Raw genomic sequence first — 13,372 nt, 5'->3', positions numbered from 1 at the left:
AAAAAAAATGCTAAAAAACATATATATATATATCTAATTTCAAATTAGAAATGTGCTCTAAAAGATCACCTCTCACAGATGACCTCTAGATAAAAAAAAAAAAAATCTGCTAAACAAATCATGAAGGGGCTTTCTGAATGGGGAAGGAAATCACTCTGTTCTCCCTGGACTTTTCCTGTAAGTCATGGCTGTAAGGCGGAGGTGGTGACAGACAGGGGAGCTGTACACCTGCAGGATTGAACACAGCAGGTTACACACACACACACGCACACACACACACACACACACGCGCACACACGCACACCCACACCCACACCCACACACACACACACACACGCACCCATGCACACTCTTATAAATAAGGTATAAAATGTATGCAGAGGTGTAATCACAGAGCTTTCATATGGGAAGTGATTGTGTCCCTGCTGTTTTTATCCTTGGATAATTGTCCCATATGTAAAAAAAAATCTGTGTTTATAATTATTCATATCATTCACATGCAAAAATACAACATAAATGGCAAAACGTGTCGACTTTCTATTCTTCGCATCCATCTCGACGTGGGTTTAAGAATACAAAGACGCACTGATCAGAATCTTCCAGACAATAATTAGGAAAGTCAGCATTACTAAAAAAAGACATTATTAAAAGGTAAACTGCATTTCATTCCTCGCAGAAGACAATTAGCTCTTAGCAAAGTTAGCATTAGTTAGACAAAAGGCATTACCAAAAGGTAAACTGCATTTCTTTCACACCGAAGAGAGCTGTTACCACCACATCATCATCTTAAGAAAGGGTGTGTTCACTTACTGGAATAAAGATTTTATTTTTTGTCTTCCACCGGGCTAGTCACGGGTCAGGGCCAATCAAGCTAAAAACTGGCACAAATCTGGATGGCATCCCAGGTTCTTTACATTTTAGTTGCAGGATTTTATATCCAGCAACATCCAGTCCAAACACTATAAAATGAATCGCATTTCAAGCTACATTTAATATTTAAACCTAAAGATACGAACCAAGGTTTGAGTTTAGAGCTTTTGTGGGCCCTCTTTTTTTTCTTCCTCTCTACCCACCACTGTGCCACAGACTGTGTGAATGTGTGTGTGTGTGTGCGTGTGCGTGTGGGTGTGTGTGTGTGTGTGTGTGAGACTTATCAAGCGCCCCCATGTCTGGCTGTTGTGTAGCCAAAGAGGTTGTCCAGGTAACGTTTTCTTTCCTCTCCTGTCAGCGGTTGTTCTCTGGGTCAGAACAAAGTGTCGCCTGAGGATTTTGTCCTTGAGTCCCACTGAACACAACAGCAAAGAAATTCAGGATTTGGACAGCATGTTCAAACAAATTAGTCACTTTTCACAGTCTCACTCAAGACGGAGGCTTAAAGGGATACTCCAGGATTTTTTAAAGTAGCTTATGTGAAAAGGCTATGAGGAGGTAATATCTTAATTGGACCAGATAACTCTCATGACATCTTCATCCCCAAATTCAACTGGAGACCTTCTTTTAAATTTGGATTTTTGAAAAGTAATGCCATCTTTCCTGCGCCCACGTCAAATTTAAATTTGGTGGCCAGACACCTTACAGGAAGTGCCTGCTGCAGCGATAGGATCCACCTGGTGATGGAGAGAATAGATCTGGATCTCTTATGCACACAATTTGTTGTACAACCTTTATCCATTAATCAATAGTTAACCTGCTCACTCACAAAAATAAATTGTTAGTTTTACTGGTTTTCCAACTTTACCACAGGATGTTTGTCACAAGGTTCATTTAAAGTTAATGTCTAATATGCAAAAATGACTCTCCTGGTGTCGTCATGTTGTTTGCACCCCAGTTGATTAGTTGATCCCAGATTGAAGTTATATTAATGCTATTTTTGAAACTTGAAAATGTCTGTTATGTGGTTATTAAACGCACATTTATTTACAGTGGGTATTTAAATGGGAAACTGTCAAAGGAAGTGGTGCGCCACCAATCATTGTCCTGTTTAAAGCAGGTTTTGAGAATGCAACGTGTAAGAGTTTTCCGTAACAGTAATTAAACTTACTGTCACATAAAAGTAAGGTGCTGTAAAACCTAGTGAAAAATAAATAAATTAAAGCGTTGTAATATTTCTGGGTTTTTTTTAGGTTGCTTTACTTTATATCGGTGATTGTATCCAGGAAATGTTCAGCGCCTGCCGAAGTCGGTCAAATTTCTTATTGGACGATTCTGAAATTTTTGAGTGGGGTTCTGTTCATATATTATAAGCTTAAATATCCTCGCTGCAGTGGATAACTCTCCTAGCATCTTTTATATGAATCCAGGTGATGCGTTATGCACATGATGCATTAGTACACACAGTGAAAGCCGTCCTAGAACTCCTTCAGAAGCTAATATCTAAAATCTACTGTTTTTCCTGTCTTAGCTCTTAGGCTTGCAGCCAGTCATGAATAGTGCTCCTTAATTGGCTGCTTTGTAAATGCCAGACAGTAGCGTGTTCAGGAGCATTGTCGCTAGGTGTTTCATCTTCCCAAGCTGCATTTTCTTCTGAGTATTTTAGACATTCGCTACAGAAAAATGTAGCAAATAGACTGATTTTCCACAAATAATTTGGAGAGGCGTTCCCCAAACAAATATGCAAATGTCCCTGGGAATACTGAATATTCGGGGTCCAATGTACTAGCTCTCTATCAGGAAGTCACTTTGACATAAGAATCTAAAGATATTCAGTTTTCAGTATGTGGCACACCAACTCCAACCTTCATGTCCTCTGCAAATTAAATAATCATTAGCTTGAGTGTAAAAAAAAAAATGAGCTGTTATCATCAGCCAGCTGATATAGCTTTATGCTAAAGGAGAATTATCAGGTAAGATAATAGCTGCTAATAATCTTTTAAATAGCTGCTTAACAATCACCTACCGCTTTGATGCCCTTCAGTCCGGTTCTGTGCTCACCACCGTGCTAAGACAGCCCTTGTCTAAATGTTCGGTGAATTTAAAATACTTATTTTAGTTTATAAATCACTAAAAGGTTTAGTAGAAAAATGCATTAAAGACCTGTTGTATTTACAATCAGACCTCTTCAGCAGTCAGCTTTTATGCGCCACAAATCTGGACCAAACTTTCAGAAAACGAGGCTGTAACACTGAGGAGCTTTAAATTAAGGCTAAAAACTCGCCTGTTTACTGTGTAATGTTCGAACTGCCCATACAAGTAAACTTAACTTGTAACAGAATCCACATTTTGAAATACACTTTAAAGCAGTGCTTCTCCATTCCAGTCCTCAGGCCCCCTGCTCTGCATGTTTTAGATCAGGGTTGTCAAACTCCAGTCCTCGAGGGCCACAGTCCTGCAGTTTTTAGATGTGCCACAGGTACAAAACGCTGGAATGAAACGGCTTAATTACCTCCACCTTGTGTAGATCAGTTCTTCAGAGCCTTAATTATTCTATTCAGGTGTGGTGCAGCAGAGGCACATCTAAAAGTTGCAGGACTGCGGCCCTCGAGGACTGGAGTTTGAGACCCCTGTTTTAGATGTACCTCTACTCCAGAGCAGCTGATTCAAATGATTGCATGTCCATCAAGTGCTGCAGCAGGCTGTTAATCACCCACATATTCAATCCAGGTGTGTGACAGAAGGGAAACACCTAAAACATGCAGGGCAGGGGGGGGGGGGTTGAGGACCGGAATTGAGAAACGCTGCTTTAAAGGTACGTTTGAGGTTTCTGCTCGTTCTTCAAAATTCCTGACGACAAAGTAGTGGTGACAAAAGAGTCAGACTTCTAAGTAGGCTCAAGTGTGCGTGGGTTTGACAGAAGGCCTGGTCCTTACTCTGCTGCTGCAGTAGCTGGCATGTCAGCCTCTCATCGACACATGGTCGTTTGAATTAAAAGGGGGAAAACTGTCAGCTTAGCACAACTGACTTAGAAATATTCGGGAGAGGTGTGGGAAGGCCGTCGCGACGTCGTCCTCTGCTGTTTTCCGAAATATCAAACCAGACAATAAGCATGAAGAATTAACAGTCTCCTTTGTCCTGCAAATAACTCCATCGACAAACCTGACACTTACCACATAATGAGAAGAGGGTGATGAGAGAGTGCGAGCACAAGAGAGATAAGTGGGAAAACTGAGTGCTAACATTGTTCAGGCGCAAAATGATGCAGGAGTGAAAGAAAGGGCTTGAAAGTGTGGAGCAAGAAAGAAAGGGAGGGAGGAAGGAAGAGAGGACAAATTTTATGGGGCGGACAGGGACGTCCTCCTCAGTGGTCCCTTTTTTCTGGAAACGGTGACCATCGTACCTGCCGATTAGCCCTGGAGACCCGGCGAACATGTGACTGCAAACCTTGGCTGGCACTGCGCTGGTGTGGAGGGGAGGCGGGGGTGGCGAGTGGCTGCATCAGAACACCGTGTACAGACACATGTCCAAACTCGCAATCACACACACACACACACGCACGCACACGCACCCACACACACACACCACCTTCCACCTCCACATCAGACTGCACAGTCAGTCCTACATGAATATTTATCCGAACACTTCACGGACTCGCTCCTCAGACCAATGCAGCTTTCATAATCTCGAGTATCGCAGGTCTGGCAACGGGCCTGGCAGCGGGCCTGGCGTCCAGCTGATTTCTGTCTCCGTCTGTACGCTGCGCGGTGACCCGAGATGTTGCCCGGTCAAGTCTCCACGGGGGCCGGGGCTTCCCCATGGGTTAAAGTCATTCCTCACTCGGATGAATGTTTAAAACTGACACAACCTGCTAAGAAAATGTTTACATTGGTAAAGATTAAAGTCAGAAGTGTTCCAATGACACAGGAGTATTTTGAGAAAAATCTTGTTTTTAAAATTGTAGTAAAGATGTTATAACGCACAGGTTGTGCTTGAATAAAATCTGCATATAGTTTATAGTGATCTAGTCCAGGTTTGACCTTTTCATATATTGTCTTTTGGTTGCGTCTTGTGTTAGAAAGCTCCAAAAGTACATGCTAACTTTAGCGTCCTTACCGGCTAATTGTTAGCCAGTTTCTGTATTCTCACAGTGCTTACAAAATCATTGACATCTGGTCAGCCAGAGTGCTTAGAAGATACAATGCAAGCAATTTGGACATGGTGCTAGCTTCATCAATGCCTTTATCACCGAGTGTTACTCTCTTCCACCGATTCCTCTATGCAAAGCTAAAAAGATTCAAATAGTTTCGGGCAGGAAAATGGGAAGAGTTGCTCAGCTTAAAATTACAATTCTCAACATATCTTCTACTTTATTCTCATCTAATTTCAAATTTTCTCTCCCCTCTACATTTCAGTGCATGCTAGAATCACCACAGATTATATAAGTGCTCAAGCTCCATGTTTCTGTTTGCTTTCATGTGAGCAAAACGGAAGAATAAAAAACAACAACATAAATTTGGTCTCTGAAAGGTGTTAGAGACAGCAGACTGCTTTTGGCACTGGTCACTTACTTTCAGACTGAATTCATCAACTATAAACACACATTTACATGGCACCACGAGGGCACAAACCTTTCAGGCTGTAAAGCTTCCTGTGCAGTGTAGATTAATCACAGCGAGAGCAGAATATGTTGTAATTGGAAAGGAGTTGCGTTGGGCCCCATATATTAAATACGAAGCTCAAACAAAAGGCCTGTTTGTTCACCTGTAATTCGAGGCGCTGTTTTTGATTTACTGGAAAGCCGATTTTCAGCCACTCTTTTTCAAACAGGAGAGAAAAAAAAAAATGATCTGTGAAAAACACGGCAAAGGAGTTGTTTGTGTGCCATGCTTCATATCCTAATTTCCGCTCCAGCAGTATGACCCATATTGTCTCTGAAGTAAATTAATTACTATTGCCTTCTTTATAGTGCATTTAGGCTTATTTGGACCCCTTTTGTTTGCTAGGCCTGCCAAGCTTCCCAAATCACCATCTTTTAACCTAATTGGCTTACGGCATGTTACATCTGGTCATTCCCTCGAGTAGGTCATACAAAGGCAGCAGATCTATTAATATCTAACAAGGAAATAATCCTGCAGGATTATTTTCCCCTTCCACCATCAAATTAAAATAGGAATTCCTACTGTAGTCTGCAACATCATAAAACTCCTGTCAGGAAACATGAGTAATACTGATTAGCCGTTTGTGAGATATTACCCCGACAAGTGCCACTTACCTGAACGCTGCTTCAGAGCGAGCATGCTCACTCCATGGTAACAGCAGAGTGGCAGCCGCATCCGCCCCCAGCAGGGACAAAGCGCTCAGACACAATTAAAATCCTGGTCCTTTGACACATATTGACATTTGCTCTATGGCCACGTACTGTATTGTAATACACTTGGATTTTTTTTTGTTCCAGTTTAAAGGTGCTCACTTCCCGAAGCTCAATCTTTTGGGTGTTTTCAGTTGTCTGAAAGTTTAAAAGCACGTGTAATAATTTGTTTCCAGCTTTTTCCCTTTAATTATGTTCCGAGCTTGCTTGCGGTTCACGATAGCTAAAATCATTTCAATGTGCAAAATCAAACATTTGTTAAGAAAATAACAAAAGATTGGGGGGAAATAACGGCGTAGTTGAGAATAAGGCATAGAGAATGCTAAGATTAAGCATCACAGATGAAGTGATGAAGTGATGCTAAAATCTCCAATATATAATTCAAATAGTTTGATTCGAATTTGTCCAGTGAGGAGTTACAATGACAGAGAAATGTTGTCTGAAAGTACCACCTTGGAGAACTAACAAACCGTTCTTGTAACTCACTACATGTGACAGTAACTATGAATAGTAATAATTTTTAAAATTCTGGCAATAATCTTTGACATTGCCATGCAAGAGCACTCCCTTTCCTCCAGTGTTTCTTAAAAGCATTAATATATTCCATCCATATGTGAATGGAAAGAGCCAAAAGATTCATTTTTCTACTCATAATTTTTAATTGGTGATGGTTTAGCTTTGTTTTAGAAATGTAGCTGTCAAAACACTCTGACCAGGCCACCATCTATCACACAGAACATTCTGTAAGTCTTTCTTCTGTTTTTACTCAAACATGTCACTTTAAAGCAGTGCTTCTCCATTCCAGTCCTCAGGCCCCCCTGCTCTGCATGTTTTAGATGTACCTCTACTCCAGAGCAGCTGATTCAAATGATTGCATGACCATCAAGTGCTGCAGACGCCTGTTAATCACCCACATATTCAATCCAGGTGTGTGGCAGAAGGGAAACACCTAAAACATGCAGGGCAGGGGGGCCTGAGGACTGGAATTGAGAAACACTGCTTTAAGCTATTGCTACAAATGTGGAGGTTGGAAAGGAAGAGGAAATTATCTGCGTAATCTTTTTGGCTCAGAAACTGAAGTAACACATTTTTAGTGCAGCTAATTATATAGTAAACATGTAAATTTAAAAACCAAAATTAAAGCATTTTCTTATTGAGTGTGAGAAATTTTATGCTCACAAACAACACTTTGCTGGCCTCCCTGTGGCATAAATAATGTTGTGTCCCATCTTCACTCCATATTTACTATGTTGCCAATACACAATATGTGTCAAGAAAACAATTGTTTATTCATTTGTAACATCGAGTAGCCATGATGTGCAGTTCCTGATGACATAGCCCATATTTGGTAGTTCCTTTCAGAGGGTTATATCTCATATATTGTGTCCTCTAAGACATTATTTTTTTCTCCCATTTACTAACAAATATTCCTCTGGGTTCTTTTTCTGCTGGCATGGCGCTAATTTCTGCTCCTGTCGTATATTTGTTTGGTGTAGCTCATAGGGAAATAGTGCCAATGGCACCAAGATGACATTAGGGTAGGTTGGTAATTTCAATTCTGACGAGTGAAAATTGTACTTTGACTAGAGGGAATGTTATCAATCACCTCCAAATGGCACGAGACACAGGGCTACAGTTTAATAATGTCACAACAACCTCTCTGGAAGTACAATAAAATACAATCACTTATAAAGTGGGTGAAAGTCAAATAAGGTGAGTTATTTTTCATTCAGTTTATTTATATAGCGCCAATTCACAATACTTTTAATTTCCTGGTATTTTTTAAAGAAGTAATTTCAATTCAATCACATACATTCCAGTTCATCCCAGCTATCAAACAGTGTAATGCAAGTTCAATTCATTATTCAGATTGGTTAAAAACCATTTTCTTAGGAAATCCATCAGTTTGAATCGAATCATTGAGTTGCAGCATTTGCGCTTCCTGAACTCATCCTGACTTCGCAGCAATCCCTCGTACCAAGCATGCATGTAGCGACAGTGTAGAGGAATGCTCCCTGTTAGCAAGCAGAAACCTCAAGCAGCACCTGGCTCAGTGTGAACGGGCATCTGGAGGCTCAGAATAGAGAGCATACACAGAAAAACAAAACAGAAGCACTGATCTAGGAGTACTTTCTATGTTAGAGAAAAGGAAGACGTTATTGGCAATACACCTTTTAGGCTTTGGCAGCTTCATCTAGGAGAGAATGCTGAATATATATATATATATATATATATATATATATATATATATATATATATATATATATATATATATATATATGTATATAATATGACTTAAAAGAAATGTGACTTGTAATCTATCACCTCGAAATTGCCCCTCTGTCTCTTAAAAACTCCTGATCTTTGTGAAACTCCACCTTCAAGAAGTCATCACAAGATCACTCCTCCATTAACACTATAGCAATGTTTTTAACTGCGTTTCATCAAAAAGCAGCTCCTGTAATGAGCCCAGCCAATGCGCAGTTCCTCAGGGTATTTGCTAATTGCTGTTGGCTAGTCTGAAGGAGCTGAGTCAGGGAGTCACGGGGCAGGGCTGCTCTGTGAGGCAGATGCTTGGAAACTCCAGCTCTGAGGAGGAGCTGTGCCTCGAAGGCGGGGCTAGGTCCACCCAGGCGTTTTGTACAGCTGAATGGTTGCCATGGGAGATGTAAGGATTTCTCAAACATGCATGAAAGAATCAAGGCAACATAATAGGCATGTTTCTGAAGAGGGAATACCATGATAACATGTAAAACTCAAAAACGTAAATTTTACATAATACCGGCCCTTTAAGAACATGATTATCTGTATTTCATCATTAAGTTGTGCTATTTATGATAAGCTGGGGTGGGCCTCTACCAGCATCTACCAGTGTCAGACGCTGACTGTATTCAGGAAAACTAACCTCAACATCTATAAGCATCTATAGTACCTTAAGAGGACTTAAGGTACTATAAATCAAGAACTTCAAGATCTCTTTGCTCTTATAGAGATTTTGAGATAGCAGATGTGAGTTAAACTAGATAAACTTCTTACTTGCATCAGTAAGAAACAATCAGCTGAAAGTAGGTCTTAGAGAAATAGCGGTTAAAAAATAATGACAAAATAGGGAACCGGAGGGCCGGAAGCCTATATCTCGCCCTGGGCTCCAATACGACAGAATCTGCCTCTGGCCTCCACAGTAGCCGCAGTGAGAGGTACTCACTGTTCTACATCAATTCACAGTGCTTTCAAAACTCCTCCTTCATAATAAATTAACTGCTTTGTTTTTACATCGTTTCTTATTTTAGATTAGTTTTTGACAAAACAATGTTTTGACTTGTGCTTAAAAGTTTTTTTTTTTTTTTACGTTTACTGATGGCGTCGGTCTCTTGGCAGGAATGCTGCCTTTTGTTCCCAATATGTTTGTGTAAAAAGTGGTAAGTGCTCAATGCGTTAGGCCCACGTCAGTTCTTAAAGGAAAACTGCTGTCTTGGTGTTTGTGAAAGGTGTGAAATTGTCAGCCTTTCCTAACAGTGGTGTTAGTTTAACAAAAGGATTTATTATCGAACATTGAGGAACAAGGCTTCTTTTTGTTGGATATCACTAACTCCATATCGAATCTTCTGTAACTAGATCCCACTGACTTGGAAAATTTAGAAAAGAAATTAATGTTTTAAGTAGGACTAGCCCCAGTAAGGTGGTCTGGCTCTAACTACTCTTCTTCCCCTCATGTAAATAGGACACACATACATTCTGAAAGCTGAAGGGAAAAAAATCAGCTCATTTGGGTTATTTTGCTAAGCTTTTCTTGGGTCAAACATGGACTGATCTAACCTATTTCTACAGCTGGTTTAATGTTGCACGATAAATAACCATGCACAAAGTCACACGCAGGGGCAAATTGCAGTAGCCAATGAACCAAACTTTCATGTTTTGGTACTGTGGGAGACACCCACAATGCAAACACCACACAGGAACGATGGGATTTAAACTTTCTGTTTCAATATAAAACATTGCACAAAATATTGCTTGAAAAAAACTGACTTGTTGACATGTTCTTTGGTATAAGTGTGAATAATTAACAAAGCTTGTAGTAACTACTTAGCAGATTAAAGGCTAATGGGTGAATGTTATTTTAAGTGAATCAAACTCGATCTCAAGACTAAAGTAAAGTCATTTGCACAACTCACTGATATAAACGTTATTATACAGCATTTCACCATCTTACCTCCTTTCCTCCTAAGAGGAATCTCTTCCTTCATGTGGAAGACAAGTCTATATATATAAATATATGTATATATGGCTGTTACCTGATGTTTGGGTAAAACTTCTCAACTTCTCTTCCAGCAGTATAAACCCAGTACTTATGTTGAAAATAAGGTGTGCAATATTTATCCTTGTTGCACCAGTGTTATCGATTTAAGTTGTTTTCTTTTTCAAGGCAGAAAATGTCGCATAACGGTCTTAAGTCTGAAGAAACTGCAGTGCACATTTGTGTAACTGATATGGCTGCTATGTTCCCTGTGTGGGTAATGGGGCAAATGGTAGGTTCCCTGATGGGAAATGGGGTTGTTTTAGTGTCATAACATCAACTGTGCAATGTACAGGTGAATAAATGCCCTTTGTGTTCCTTCATGAGACATTCTTCCAGTCACTGTGGGACCTTTTTAACGGCTGCATCTCTCTGAGTGATCATTGAAATCACACAGTATTTTGGCTAATATAATCTGTTAGGGGGTGGCGAGTTTGTGTTGAGTGCCAGCGAGTGTGTGTGTGTGTGGGTGTGTGTGTGTGTGTGGCTGCCGGGTGCTGAGTACTTGTGTTAGAGGCAGCGAAAGGGAGAACAAGATGGTAACTTTGCTGTTAGAGGATGCATGAAAAGCAGCATTTCTGTGTGTGTTTATTTGTCAAAATCTGTCCAAAATCTTTGTGTGTGCGGCGGGAACTTTGGTTTAAGTACATCCACTTCAGCGATGCACAGCAGAGTGAGTGCACTCTAGACTATATTGCCGCATTTACGTGATCAGTTCTTATTACAAAACGCCGGTGCATGCTGGTAGGTATGTGTATATCTCAGTGTCCATCAACTGTGTCTGTATGTGTAGGCCTATTTTAATTGTTGCCATGGAAACAGAGTGTTGCCAGTGAAGTCCAGATTCAAAGAGGCCAAATGTTTCTCTCTCTGTAATTCTCCTTGCTGTCTTTCTCGTTCCCTCCATCCTTCTCGTTGAATTTCTCTTCCCCTTTCTCTCCCATCCTCCAGTCTGCACTGCCTATCTCTTGTTGCTTTTTTCTCCCCACTTCATGTCCTTGTGCCTCCTATTATCTATCCCTCCTCCATTCCCTCCCACCTCTCCACCCTTCCTGCGGAGTGGTGTGCAATTGAATATTAACACAGGGACCTGTAATTAGAGCTGACGAACCTCCAGCAATTAGTTTTTCCCCTAAGAAGTTGTTCTGTCATCTCCGCATGCATCCCTTTATCCCTCCCTCAATCTTCTTCCTGATTTTTCCTCCCTCTTTGTCATTCCCCGTCTTATCAGCTGTCAGCTTCACGCGGTGGATATTGTCTGAGTGTTTTTGTTTGCCATTGTAACTTCCCTCTGCCTCGTTAGCTGCTCGTTAGACTCACGATGCGCCGCTCAAGTTTATGAGCAGCTACATCCACATCTTCCCTGGTATCATCTGCCCACGAAAGTGAGGCAAACATCTATTCCACCTACACCCACTCTGACTATATGCGAACAAACTCAGGAGGACGAACGCCCTCCCACTCAGCCACATGTAAACATACAGTAACAAACAGTCTTCTAAGAGAGCTTCTACTTCATGTGCAGCTTTTTGTCTCTTTTTCCTGCCAATATTTCCGACCTTTGCACACAACCGTTTTCCCAGCAGCACTTTCCAGCTCATTTAGGAAAATACCAAGTATACAAAGTATAGGATGTATATAGAGTACCTCTAGTTTCTTCTTGGTTTGCCCCTGGGTCTCTTCCCAGTGACATGCCTTGCAAATCTCCCATGGGTTCTCGGAGGTATCCAGATCGGATGGTAGAATCACCTCCAGTGGACCTTTTGACGGGGCAGAGCAGTGACTCGAATTAGTTTTTCATGGATGAGGGAGATCTGAGTCCACCTTCCCCACAAGCAAAACTGCTTTTATTCAGCTTGTCAATCTTCCAATCACATCTCTTGAAAATGGGTGGGAGTTTGAAGATAGACAGAAGAGTAAAAAAGCTGTTCTTCTTAGTTTTATTCTTTCTTTACCATGAAAAACCAGAGCTGGAATCATATTGTTGCTGACAACTCTGCAATCTCTGTCCATTGGCAGATCTATCCTACCATCACTCATAGAGAAGAGTGATGGTAGGATAGACCATAAAGACACTTAAGACCGAAATTACCCTCAACTTTGTAGGACCAGGCGACCTTTTTCCAGATCAATCCTCTGATGTCTGATACGGAGGCTCTGCTTCTTCTTCTTGTCCCTTCACGCTCGTTTGGGAACCGTTCCAGTTCTTGACATAGATTATGACTTGAAGATGCCAACAGGAAGACATCATCATCTAACCAAACCAGACATTTCTTCTCCACAGCTATGCTGAGATGCTGGCCTTAAACAACACAAATCGGACTCGGAGAACAACCTTGAATATTGATTGGGAATGTCAACAGAGTTCTTCTCTGGCTATACAAGGATTGCATAGCTCCCACATGCATTCCTGCCACCCTGTGGTCCAACAAGACTTCCTCAAAATGACCATGAAAGATTCTTCCTTCTTTATTCTTTCTTTACCATGACAAACCAGAAGCTGGAATCATAGCAAGAAAGATCACAGTGTTTCTCTTGAATCTGACGTTTCATTGCCATTTTCCATTTTGCTCTGCCCACTGTTCATCGTCTCGTCAGGCCCCCCTTCCCATCTGCATTCCCATTATTAAGAAACTCTATAAATAAGCACTGAAAAAGAGGGAGTCAGTCAGTGAGAGCAAGGTACGGTCAAGTAGAACAAGTGGAGTGTAAGGATGAAGGGAGGGGTGGACAGCAGAAGAGTGTTAAACTAGGCCAACAGGGGCTGATGGAGGAAGAGGGCGGGTTTCATTTCAAAGTCTTGTGAATTGTCCAGAGCGCCTCTACCGTCAATCACT

The 13,372-nt window shown here is 41.1% G+C and overlaps 1 protein-coding gene across 3 annotated transcripts in view; it reads left to right on the top strand.

Moving 5' to 3' along the window:
- The window catches only part of LOC122822140 (glutamate receptor ionotropic, NMDA 2B), a 170,332-nt gene that overhangs the window by 35,966 nt on the left and 120,994 nt on the right, over positions 1–13,372 (top strand). The gene's annotated exons all lie outside the window — the stretch shown is intronic.

This window comes from Gambusia affinis, linkage group LG19, assembly GCF_019740435.1.
Source record: "Gambusia affinis linkage group LG19, SWU_Gaff_1.0, whole genome shotgun sequence".
Taxonomy (NCBI): Eukaryota; Metazoa; Chordata; class Actinopteri; order Cyprinodontiformes; family Poeciliidae; genus Gambusia; species Gambusia affinis.
Note: the sequence above shows the minus strand (reverse complement) of the source record. Positions and strands in the feature narration are given on the sequence as shown.